Genomic DNA, 13,554 nt, shown 5'->3' with positions numbered 1-13,554 from the left:
CCAAAATGATTAACACAGAATCCTGATTTTTTTTTAAGTCAAATCTAAAGTGGTTTGCAAAAGTTTTAATTTCACTTAACTTTCATTTCCCTTAACTTGTTACAAGTTACATCCACAACTTCAGTTGATTTTATTTACATTTGGTGGGATAGATCAACACAAAGTACTGCATGATTGAGAAGTTCTTTGTGAGAACTTCCCTTTGCTTCAGTCAGAGCGACACGTTTTTTGGAGTGTTGTTCTACATGCTCTGCATGTCTTGACTATGCTGCAGACAGATATTTTGCTCCTTCTTAGCAGACCATCTAAAGTTCAGCCAGGCTGCATAGAAAACAACACAGATTCTCAGTTAGATTTAGTTCTGGACTTTGACTGGGCCATGGCTGTACATTTGGAGTCATTGTCCTGCAGGAAAGTGAACCTCCGCCCATCTTTTTGGCATCTCTACCATGTTTTCTCCCAGAATTACCATGTATTCAATTTCAACAATCTTCCCATAAACTGTGCTTATCTTCAACTAGTGTAGAAAAGCAAATCCACAGCATGATGCTGCTGTTATAGAAATAAGAAAACTTCTGCAATACCTTCTCTGCAACAGTGAAGTGAGCTATGCTTCCCCAAAATTAAGGTTGTGTCAAATCGTGATAAAATGCACAAAGTTGTCATAGAGGTGTTGAGGTGTCACCTATAATTTATCTGTGGCTTGTGCTGAATGCCAAACATAAAACTCAACTGAGCTCTGCTAATCCTGCTGAGCTCAGCTGATGGTGTGAGGGAGCACTATTGCTATTCATGCTGCTTTGAGTCCCTTTGTATGTGCTGCACGGCGGGAAGCATTAACCTCTCATGTTATTTGATAATGTTGGCCTTGTAAAATGTCTGGTTTTTCGTTGGCAGTCACCTTTTTCTGAATCAATAACTCATCCAATTTCTCTTTCTAATTGTGTCTGTGGCACCTGTTTGAGCACAATGTGCTAAAGATGAACTAAGATTCAAACCCAGTCATCCTAGTGTATGCTTTGTCAGTACACTGGGACGAAGATGCACCACAATCAGTCAACCAGAGATTGGCTCGAGCCTCTCTGGTCGGTGTTAACACTATCTCTGTCAAAGAACCTGATGTATATTTAGTTCTTAAGATAAAAAATCTGATTAAATTTAACTGGCGTATCAGATTGCAGTGTAAAATCTGAGTTTTGGTATCGGCTGGGAAAACCACTATCAGTGCATTTCTGCACCAGCTTAAGTACTTTCCCTACTTATGTTTTTCTGGAGGTCTGGAAGCTTACTGTCTCATACCATTACACAACACATCTCATCAGACTGATTACACATCAGCACACTCACGGATGCTCCCATCTCAAAGAGACAAGAGCAGAATCGATGCTCCAGGCTGCTGCTTAAACCTTCAAATGCCATACATTCGCTTTACTGACCGTCTTTCTATCTATAGGCTTGTTTCCTGTGGTCCCTTTCCGCTCCTCCTCCCTTCCTCTCTCCTGTCTCATTCTATCCATCTCTGTCTTTACCCTAAGGAAAAGTGGGTGTTGTTTCCTGTTAGAGCCCCAAGGTATAGTCACGCTTTCCTCTATAGAATTGTAATAGTTTTAAAAACAACCTATTTGGTTTTTCCTTTTGTACATTAATGCTCATATATTCACTCAGAATAAAAAGTGAATCATGACCTACTGAATTGGTTTATAGTTCTCTTTAAGATCTCGAATATATGAAATTGAAAGAAAATCTTCCGCAATGCCTAATCTTCTTGCCCTGATCTGTCACTAAATCGTGTTTTAGAACATCTCAAAACAGACTGTTTTGGTGTTGACATATTTGTATCTTATGTTAGTGATCTATGGTGTTTATTGTTAAAAAAAACTCTTTGTGTAGTGTAAGAGAAAGTAGCAACTTATTGATCAGATTTCCAGTAGGCTCCCATCATTTCAAAATTGAACATCTGCAATGACAAGCATAACTTAGAACCTCAAAAATATAAAACAAAGCAATTAAACTTTACGTTCAACCTTCCTGTTATCTGCTGGACATCTTTTTCCCTCTTGATTTCTCTTGGTCTGATTGACTCACATGTCTCAACATGTGGAACAAAATACAATTTCCATTTAACAAGTCTTTTTATTCTTATTCTTCTTCTCAGAGTGAAAAGTGTTTCTGTTCATCATAGTCTGGTAGCTCTTACATTTTATGTGATCACTGAACAAAGATCAGCTTTTCAAGAGAGAGGGCAGCTGATTATTGGTCATAGTCAATCAAACAAAAGATAGGCCGATCCCTGTACCCAGCTGACGTCTTTGTACATTTCTATAACAAAGGATCAGAAAATAATGAGGTAGTGAAAAGTCAGTTTCAAAGCAGTACGTCCTTACTCTTCACAATGTCGGCTGTCAAAAATATCTCTGATTTCCCTCTTTGTTCTGTTAAATAATTTATGGCATGTATCGTAGTTTGGCATTTTGTTTTCAGGTTTCTGTCAGATCATAAATCAAGTTGTCTTTTTCACACGTAATTATGTCCTCAAATGTCCTTGCACACTAAATCTGAAGGAAAATCCTGTCATCTACATTAATTAATTCAAGTTAGGCCACCTTTTCTCTGACAAGACCTTTTTCATCTTGATTTCAGATATAACGTGAGTCTGATCTCTAATTCCATCTGACATTAAAACGTCCTTCCCCCAAAAATCTTTCCCTTTACATGAAGGAAACTTTCAGGTGGCCATTCTGATAGCTTCCAGTAATATCTTTACAACATAATATTCGAACGTCACGGCAGGAGCAACTGGGACCCAAATACAGTTAATCTGTGTGGGTGGACAGTTTTATGCAGTCAAGGCACATACCAGTAGAAGTTATGCATTCAAACTCCTTGTGGTTTTAAATCATTGCCCTCTGCTCCAAGCCTTGCCATTAGTGACATTATTCCAGCTTTGTGCAACAAATCTAGAAAGGAGATATTCCACTAATTCTTCTCAGCAGGTCTACTAAATCATCTCAGTCAGCTGGCACGGGTCCGTTAAAAGACTTTTGACTGTTTAAATTTTTTTTTCCCCCTTTGTGTTATTCTTTATACACACACATATATATTCCCTTCTCACCCACCGCGGGTGGTTCTTATCCTCTGAGCTCGGGTCCTCTACCAGAGGCCTGGGAGCTTGAGGGTTCTGCGCAGTATCTTGGCTGTGCCAAGGACTGCACATTTCTGGACTGAGATGTCTGATGTTGTTCCTGGGATCTGTTGTAGCCATTGGTCCAGTTTGGGGGTGACTGCCCCGAGGGCCCCGATGACCACAGGCACCACTGTGGTCTTCACCTTCCAGGTCCTCTCCAGTTCCTCCCTGAGGCCCTGGTATTTCTCTAGTTTCTCGTGCTCCTTTTTCCTGATGTTGCAGTCGCTTGGTATTGCTACATCTATCACAACGGCTTTCCTCTGTTGTTTATCCACTACGACAATGTCTGGTTGGTTCGCCATTACCATTTTGTCTGTCTGGATCTGGAAGTCCCACAGGATCTTAGCTCTGGCGTTCTCCGTCACCTTTGGGGGTGTTTCCCACTTTGATCTCGGGGTTTCCAGTCCATATTCTGCACAGATGTTTCTGTACACTATGCCTGCAACTTGGTTATGTCGTTCCATGTACGCTTTCCCTGCCAGTATCTTGCACCCTGCTGTTATGTGCTGGACTGTCTCAGGGGCCTCCTTGCACAACCTACACCTTGGGTCTTGTCTGGTGTGGTATATCTGGGCCTCTATTGCTCTGGTGTTTAGGGCCTGTTCCTGGGCGGCCAGGATGAGGGCCTCTGTGCTGTCCTTGAGCTCCAGCTTTTTCCAGCCATTGGTAGGATTTACTGATATCAGCCACTTGGGTTATTTGCTGGTGGTACATCCCATGTAGGGGCTTGTCCTCCCATGATGGTATCTCTGGCACCTTAACCTCCGTTTCCTGTTGTCTGAGATATTCACTGAGCACATTGTCTGTTGAGGCTTTGTCCCTGATGTATTTATGGATCTTAGTTGTTTCGTCCTGGATTGTGGTTCTCACACTCACTAGTCCTCTGCCTCCTTCCTTGCGGCTCGTGTATAGTCTCAGGGTGCTGGATTTGGGATGGAATCCTCCATGCATTGTTAGTAGTTTTCTAGTCTTAATATCAGTGGCTTTTATCTCCTCCTTTGGCCAGCTAATTATTCCAGCAGGGTATCTGATTACTGGCAGGGCATAGCTGTTTATCGCACGGATTTTGTTCTTGCCATTGAGCTGGCTTCTCAGGACTTGCCTTATTCGTTGGAGGTATTTAGCTGTGGCTCCTTTCCTTGTGACCTCATCGAGGTTGCCATTTGCTTGTGGTATACCTAGGTACTTGTAACTGTCCTCTATGTCTGCTATTGTTCCTTCTGGGAGTGAGACCCCTTCTGTGCGGATGACCTTCCCCCTCTTTGTGATCAGCCGACCACACTTCTCTAGTCCGAATGACATCCCAATGCCTGTGCTGTAGATCCTGGTGGTGTGGATCAGTGAGTCGATGTCTCGCTCACTCTTGGCATACAGCTTGATGTCATCCATGTAGAGAAGGTGACTGATGTTGGCCCCATTTTTGAGTCGGTATCCATAGCCAGTCTTGTTGATAATTTGGCTGAGGGGGTTCAGGCCTATGCAGAATAGTAGCGGGGACAGAGCATATCTCCTTGGTATATGCCACATTTGATGGACACTTGTGCATATATATATATATATATATATATATATATATATATATATATATATATATATATATATATATATATATATATATATATACACACACAGTATATATGGAATATAAAATCAGAAATATAGGGATTTAAAAACAAAATCAGCCTGGGACGTTGATGGTTTTAAAGTGTTGAGGTAAAACTCAGTCTTTGCAACAAGATTAAAAATCTTTTTGTCTGTTTTATATTAGCCACAAAGCCCTAATTTATTTATGTATTTTTTTTTAAACTAGGTGGCCAAACTTCCTATTGAGAGTGCAAGCATTTTAACGTTTCTGTGTGAGAAAGCAGAAAAGCAGTGACTGTCAAATAGGGTGTGACTGTTCTTTATTAAACCCCAAAGTGATTGAGTTTAGGCCTTCAACTGGTAAACTATCATCTTATTTTAGCTGTTTCTAGAGCTGCAAAAACAGATGTCTCCATGTACCTGCTCTAGAAAAAAATTATCACTACTCTATCTCCGAGATTCCCAAAATGCTGCCAACATTTCCAAAATGATCTTTTTCCAACACCGACAGAGGATGAAGATGAGCAACTTTGCTGTACTCCCATTATGCCTTCCTGTTATCTGGTTAAATACACTCTCTCACAGCCAGTATAAACCACAGACATGCCTCAACATGTCAAACAAAATAGCTTGCTAAAATTCTATAATTCTACCCAGCACCGACTAAGATGAGTCCACTACCCTTAGGGCACATCCACACTGAAGCTTTTGTCAGGGCATCCTGATTGCACTTCGCATGGTTTGTAAAGAGATCACATTTGTGGGTTTCAATCTTGCCAGTGACCTGGATGATTGATCCATTTATTGTCTGCCTCCAATCACCAGCCATTTGCATTAAATGGAAAGTGTCCAACTCGACTTCAAAGATGAGTAAAGGAATACGTTTGCACCCTAGTTGTACACATCAGGTGATCACTTTACACCATCCAAATTATTAAAAGCCAGATTCATTTAAGAAACAAAATTAATTGTCTAAACTGTATATTGAGGAGAAGTTGCACATTCTATGATGGAAAGCTGGCTGTAGTAAATTCTGAAAAGAAAAAAGGAAAACTCCAAATTCATTCAATAAAGGACATGGTTTCAATCTGAAGCACTGATCAAGGGGATAGCTGTGGGAGTTCAAACCCACGCAGCATGGAGATATACGATGCGGTAGACGGCCACATATTTCTGTTCTGATACTTTCATTGTACTCAGTGCAGTGAACGTCCATATCAAGGGGCATTTCTGGACCACTAGAGTTATAGGGGGCTCACTGCATGCATTAGGAAGTTATTAAGCACTGCACCAAACATCCCAGCACTCTAAAACCAGTCTCATTTGCATTTTTGTCTTAAATTAAATCTTTCTTTGGTGAATGGGAAGTTTAGTCTTTCCCTTTTTGGTTGAAAGTATAAAGGAAGTAAATGATTGTTAAAGCGAGACAGATTCTTTAAGTTTTTTTTCATCAGAGGGATTTTTATCCATGGTAGCAGCAATTTTTTCTAAATCTGTGACATTCTTAGTGTTTTTTAAATACTGCTCTGTTAAATGTACCCACAGAGGACATCTTTGATAGTTAAGCTGTGAAACTTTGAGGTCCTTGTTTTTCTTCCCACTGGTTGCATCTAAAAGGACAAAGAGTAATCTTGTGATTCAGAGTTCAAAATTGGGTCTCAAAAGTTACACAGGTTTTCCACTCAAAAGATTTCTACTTTTCTTCAGTTCAGATCAGATTGTTTCTTTTACTTTCATCTGACAATTTCAAACTTTTGAACCTCAATTTTAAAGCAATTCTGCATAAAAAATCCCTCTGATGACTAATGAATATTGAGTGTTACTTCTGAGATGGTAAAGTAGAGCAATGGAGCACCAGTTTCTCTGTCCAACAAGTATATTTATCAAAAAGCTTTCCCTTATTATACAGACGTGCTTTATTTTTTATCAATAAACATTTGTTTGTTATGTTTTGAATGGTTGAAGTAGTTTTTTAAAAAGAAATATATTTTCTAAAAACTGAAAATATATTCTATTTTCAAATCTTCAAATTTTCCTTTGTTTCCTATAATCTTCCCCCACCACAGAGAGGATATGGCAGTTTTTGTTTTTTTTTTTTTTTTGTCTTTTCAGCAGCCTTTACTATGTCAGTAACATGCAATATTAAATCATAGCACTTTATTTTACCATAATTTTACAATCATAAATTACAAAAAAAGAAAATTCACATGGCACATTGTATAATTCCAGTTGAAAGAGGATCTGTGATAAAATATTAATGCAATTCTTTTACATCAAACTATGTTTTGTCCAAAGGTGTTCATTTTTAGCTTTTCATGTTGCAGGCTTGGGACAACAGTCTCAGCCTCAAGTAAGTGTTCAACTTTACTGCAGAAATCATTTTAGCGAGGCAATAAATTTAAAACAAAAAGTTGTTTTGACTGATTTGCTGTGCAAAGGCCTGCAGTTGCTTCATCAACTCAGATTTTTCCCCACGTTTCTCTCCTTTTCTCATTTTATTTATTTGTTTTACAAACTGCGGGGTACAATGTGGAATTAAACTACTGTTGCAGTATAGTATTTTCTGCAGTATTTAACTGGTCAAAGCTCCAATTCGAACATTGTGCACAAGGCCACCAACATCTAATTCACTTCTTTTACCCTCCTTATTGATCTGACCTCTAGTCGTTTCTCTCTCTGGATCCTTAGTAGATCTTTTGTGGATAAATAGAGCAAAAATTTAGCTTCCAAGGTTTTAACTGGCTTCGCTGTCAACAATGGGAAAACGGCAGAAGCAAAGCTGATTTATGGCCCTTGTTAGGAGAGAACATGCAATCCTAGAAATAGATTGTATCATACAAGCCAAAAGTGTTCCTGGAAATAAAGTGCTACTGGCTCATCATTACTCAAATCACATCTTGTATCAATATTGCAGAGATGAATGTTATTTTTATTTCACAGTGAAAAAGATTTTCAAATTGAATATGATGAGGAATACATATGTAGACATGATGTGGGGTCTTTTTTATGTTCAAAAATGAATATTAACATGTTCCAAGTTATTGTAGCTCCCACAATTTTATGTTGTTGATTTTTCTCACCTTCTTTCTTGCTTTTCAGTCCATTCAGCTGTTTTTGTCTCCTCTTTATCCTGTATTGGGCTTATTTTTCTTTATAATATCCAAAACACTGACTGTGTTCATCAACCTTATTCCTATATACTTCATTATGTTAAATTATTGTTTTCAAAGAAAGTGTAACAAAAGTGACCTTGACATAATGACAAACTTTCTCTTCATTTTCTGACCTTATGTCTGGTTTTCTCTTGGCTACATCCAGCTCCTCTCTCTCTGTTTTTCTAGATTCATCTCTCTCTGTCTGTTCTGCCAACAGAGAAAAAAAACCCCGTAAAAAAACAAGCAGAGATTTTTAGTCTAATCATTGTAAATTCAAGCACCTAAGGCAAGCTGAGGCAGCAGCAGTAGACAATCAGTGTTCACCACCCATCACCATCATTTCACAGCCTTGTTTTTGTTTTGCTAGACACACAGTGTAGTGTCCTAATCAAAGATTTTGCAAATATGAGCCACTGCTTCCTGGGGTTCAACTTTACCCATCTGCTTCATATTTAGAGCAGAGAGTAATCACAGACTTTGCTCCCATAATATTTGATGGGAAATGTAGCAGTAAATGGTGATAATTAAAACTCCTTAATAAAGTGTGGAATTAAGATCACCTCCTTAAACACAATCTTGGTGGATTGCTGGTCTGGAGCATGTAGATGTGGCTTAAGAGACATTATAGCCTTACAGAAGTAATTGTTGTCCAACTACTAAGAATAATACATTTCTATTCAAATTATCTGAAGTCAGTAATCTGTTCTAAAAATTATTCATAGGTGGAAACAATTTGAGACTGCTGGCAGTCTTCTCGGGTTTGGTTATCCCAGCTGGTTTACCACAAAGTCAGTGCTCAGGAAAATTGCAAAACAATCCCAGGCTCTACCATTTCTGTTTACCATGTTAAATCTTCATAACAGTACAGTAGAGAAAGGTTGAAGAAGCTTTTCTGAGAAAGTATATTTTCTCTAAAGGTAATATTGTTAGGCAGTTAGGTTTGAAGAGTTGGCATCTGCTTATGCCACTAAACCTCCAGAAAAATGTAATTCAGGCAAATGAAACCAAAGTGGAGATAATTGGCCATGATGCACAGAAACATGTTCGGCAAAAACCAAACACCAGCTGTGATGCCAACTATATTCAAAGAAATGTCAGTTACTAAAGAATGACTTGCTTATTTACTTTTTCAGCACTTCTGAAAAAGTAAATAATCAAGCTGCTACATTGGCTCAAAGTCCAGAGCATTAAATGGTGAAAACTGTATCATGTGTTTAAGACTGCATATAGTCATTCACTCCTTCACACACACATTTGCACACTGACGGTGGGAAGCTATTGGATTGTAGCCACAGCTGTCCTGGGGCAGTCTGTCAAAAGCTGTCATTACCTTTTTAAAATCCTGGGGTGGGACTCGGGAAAGCTATGGATAAATGGATCCTTGAAGACCTTCAAAAACTTAATTATCCCCAGCAATGTCGTAACGAAGGTTGGACCAGGATTGCTCTGAAACATGAGACTGATAAAGTCATGAAGAAAACAACTACCTCAAGTTTTTTGCTGCCGAATGTAGTTAGTGAAGTTACTGAATTTAGGGTGCACCTATTTTTTACATGACTATAAAGACAATACAGGGCACTTTAGTTTCCCCATCACTGCAGCAGTGGAAGCCAGTAAAGTAAAAACACTTCTCAGCTCCAGCCCACCAGGCGTTAGGGATAAAGTTTTTCATACCATACCCAGAGGCCTTTCTGTAGGTTACACCACACCTTCTTCTTCTTGTGAAAATATGACGTTCTGGTCAGAAGAGTTGTGTGACCTGAGGGCAGTCGGACATCATGTCTTATGAGAGAACAGTGTTCTGGAGCGTTTTTAGTTTCATAGAGGATTTCAATTCATAATGCAGCCAAAAGGTTATTAAGTTTGCATAACTTTAAATGAGCATGTGATTTCTTCCTTGCTTTATGCATTATTGCGTTACCAGAGTGTGTTCATAAAGGTTTCCAAGCACAAAGAAAACCTGTAGCACTGTCGCACCAAATTTTTATTCATTTAACAGCGTTGAGTTGAAATAGACTCATTTGCACCAGCAGGAATTTTGCTTGTTTGAAATTTCTAATATTCTCTTAAGATCCTCTTCTGTGTTGTTTTATAATTCCTGGAGGAGGTTATATTTTTTTTATTTATTTAACCAGCTAAAATATGATGTTCTTCAACTATGTTTCACTTTTTCCATGAAGGTGGATTGTGAATTTAACTAATCAGTTGAACCTGCCTGTTGGAGAATAAATCTATCTTATGTGGCTGGACTGCAGTGAGTTTATTTGGGTTTTAAGTCTTTAGATCACCCCAGGTCAGTACTGATGAGGCAGTAGGCATTGTTGACCTTCACCATTATACTCTTTGGTTTTGCACGGCCCCGGGGAACAGCTATTTTTAAAATGCAGGCAAGGCTGGGCAGCTATTGTTAAACTAACTAGCTATTGATTTGTGTTGACCTCAGTTGCAGGGCCAGACTGACAATACTAAATATGTGTGTGCTTGTTTGTTTGTTTGTTTTCCCACGTATCCCAGAATATTTTGGAGATTTTATGCCCACTAAAATTTGTTTTTTATATTGACTTTTATTTACTGTTTTACACAATATGTACAGCATATTTACTTTACCAACTACAGTATTCATTCCTTTTGAATGAATACTGTTTTGTGGTGTGAAAAATACTTAAATGCAACACCTTATAAGTTAATCTCAGTATAAATACAGCTGTTCTAAGAAGATTTACCAGCATACCATGCTACAGTTTCTATTGGGCTCTCAATTACTAATAAGACTGGCACTTGAAGGGACAAATTAACAAATTTGCCTTTTTGTATTGCATGTTTTCCTCATGCATTTCTGAGCAGATGCCAGGAACGTGTGATTATCATTAAAGTTGTTGTGGGTCGGCGAGAACAGCTTTGGCCTACATTGTCACTTGCGGGAGAGCTATCTGATCCCTATCATTTTTAAAATGCTGCTTAGTCTGAGATTATTTTTTAGTGTGAGTAATATTATCCAACAAATAAAGGAAAAAGTTAAAACTCATTCAACAACGAGAAGCGAAGTTTTCAAAAAACGGGAAAAGTTGTAGAAGAGCATTAAACAATATCCCATGATCTGAAAATCTCATGGATCATAGTCCAATCCTTACATTCACCTAAACTCTGGAGGAGTTGCAGTGATCCACAACTAAGTTGTGAGAATCAAACCTCATCATTAACATGGTGAGAAACTGTTAGGTGCTGCAAACTCTTGAAAGTGGAGTAGAGGAGTGGCTAATCAGCACTTATTCCTATGTTAAAATGGACCAGTCAATGTCCAGAACTAAATCCGATTTAGAATCAGGTGCAAAATCTAAAATTGGTGTTCATTGTTGCTTTTGATCTAATTTGACTGAGCTTGAGTTATTTTTTTCATAAAGAAGATTGAGGAAAAATTCAGTCACCAAATATGTAAAACTGTTAGGAGACTGAACACAAACACAAAGCAAAGTTTTAGACTTTATTTTAAGCATTTGGAAATCATGTCTACTTTTTTTTCTACTTTACAAATATTCTCTACTTTGGACAACCCTATCACACAAAATACATTCAAGTTTGTGGTTGAAATAGCTCAAAAATGTGAAAGAGGCATAGGAACGTCCCTAGTTGCCTTCTTATAAATTAATCATCTCAGTCTTTTTGGACTGCATAGCACTTTTCAGAGTGTTTCTGAACTAAAACAGACTTTTGGAAATATTTTTCCTGTCTGTTTTGTGTCCTAATGCTGAAGCTCAGCTGACTATAGTTCATGCAAAAGGCACACATGGTGACCTTTATAGCTTTGAAGCTTTCTCAGCTTGAGTAGAACCATGTGTGACACATCTGTGCATTGTCTGGACAGAAAGAAGTACAGATCCAGACCCCATAAGTCTAGTTGGAGTTGTCCCTTTAAACAACATAATGATGGTCTCTAATACTATTTCAAAATCAGAGGAATTGATCTCAAATGAAGCCAGGAGGCAGTTTGTTCTTCCGTTTAATTGGTCTATGATCCTTAAATTTATCCCTCCACTTGTTTGACTTCTATATCAATGTTTATCAATGTTACACATTTATGTTCTCCTGCAACTAAGTCTCCTCTCCTTGTTGCCCTTTAAGAGCCTTTAGAACTACTTTGTAAGAATTATTATATGATAATGGGTTTCAATAATAACAAAAAATACATAAACTTTGCCTGCCAAAGAGCATTATTGCCTTATTACCTTTTTGTTTTCCTTTTTTTTCTGGGTTTATAAAGAATTGGCTCATTACTACAGTAATGTTTTTTTCCTGCTTAAATGAAGAGGTACTGCTTGGCACTACAGATTAGCTTACTATTATATGTTGCACATCATTACAGCTTTATGTTTGCTGCAGATGCCATAAGCAAACTCAGATCTGTCACATACTGTAATAGTTGTGTTGTAACCTGTAGCATGTTGTATATTAGCATCCTACAAAAGATGGAGGGGGTAGCTCAGTTCATCAAATTCCTATTTGAGCTCATTGGTTCTTGCCCAAATCCCTGAATCCACTCTTTGCTTCACCACAGACAAGATTTCCCATCATAAGAAAGAACAAACAATATTTTCTCACAGATAAATAAAGCTAATGGAGCAAATAGAGCCACAAGCTGCTGACATTTCAGCACATGGAGCCAATCGAACAGCAGCCAAAGAAAACAATGGCCATAACCTCCCCCGTTGAAGGAAATGCCAAACATTACAGCGTTGTATAAATAGAAAGGCTCTGACTTTGCAGAGCGAGATAGAGGACAGGAACCCCCTCCCTGGGGACACACTGATGGCGAAGTCTCCCACCTTTTCTTCCCACTCCACTTTCCCAGAGCGTGATCTATATTTCGTAGCCGATTTCTCTTGACCTCTTTTTGCTGTTTGTCTGCTTTACCTCTGTATTTTTAATATCTTTTTTTTTCCTACTGGACAGCCGGCCACAGTGAATAACTGAATGGCCTAGTAACTCCTTATGAACACCTCATACTTTATTAATGGTACCATCTACTGAAGCTGAACTGGTAAATGAGTTTTTTGGATAGAGATGGTGCAGATATTGACCCAACGTGAAACAGAGTAGGTTTCTAGATATGTCCCTCTACTTATGGTCATGAACGTCCCACACAACATGCAGCTTGAGGCGTTTTACACCAAAAGCATCCAGCAGAATAGGAACATTCATCCAGGATTTAACTTGATAAATAATGTATTTCTTTTCTCAGTTCACACTCTGTCTCCTGTGAAAAGGGAAGGTAAGATTAAGACAGTCATCCACAAAACGAGGTTAGTGTCTCTTTCTGTATGCTTTGAGATTGTGGATGATTCAGTCGAGATGACTCTGACAAGTCTTTAATTTGTGTTATCATTTCTATCTGTTGTGTAACATTTGCTTCCCTAACCTGGAAGACTGGACTGTTTGTCAGACTGAACCCCAGTGGCTGGTGTAAAGAGATTTAGGAAACTATGTGGATGAGGTAAAATTCCCCAAAAAACCAACCCTGTGATGTTTGGTTAGGGCAGAGATAGAAAATTGAGGTATTTCTTATACAAAACACTAATACCTGTGAGACCCTAATCATGTCCACCATCCTGTTATTCACTAATTCAGTTTTAGCAT

General features: G+C 38.5%; 1 protein-coding gene across 4 annotated transcripts in view; it reads left to right on the top strand.

The window, feature by feature from the left end:
• Positions 1-13,554, top strand: part of mid2 (midline 2) — a 150,884-nt gene that overhangs the window by 50,427 nt on the left and 86,903 nt on the right. The gene's annotated exons all lie outside the window — the stretch shown is intronic.

This window comes from Xiphophorus maculatus, chromosome 23 (assembly GCF_002775205.1).
Source record: "Xiphophorus maculatus strain JP 163 A chromosome 23, X_maculatus-5.0-male, whole genome shotgun sequence".
Lineage (NCBI taxonomy): Eukaryota > Metazoa > Chordata > Actinopteri > Cyprinodontiformes > Poeciliidae > Xiphophorus > Xiphophorus maculatus.
Note: the sequence above shows the minus strand (reverse complement) of the source record. Positions and strands in the feature narration are given on the sequence as shown.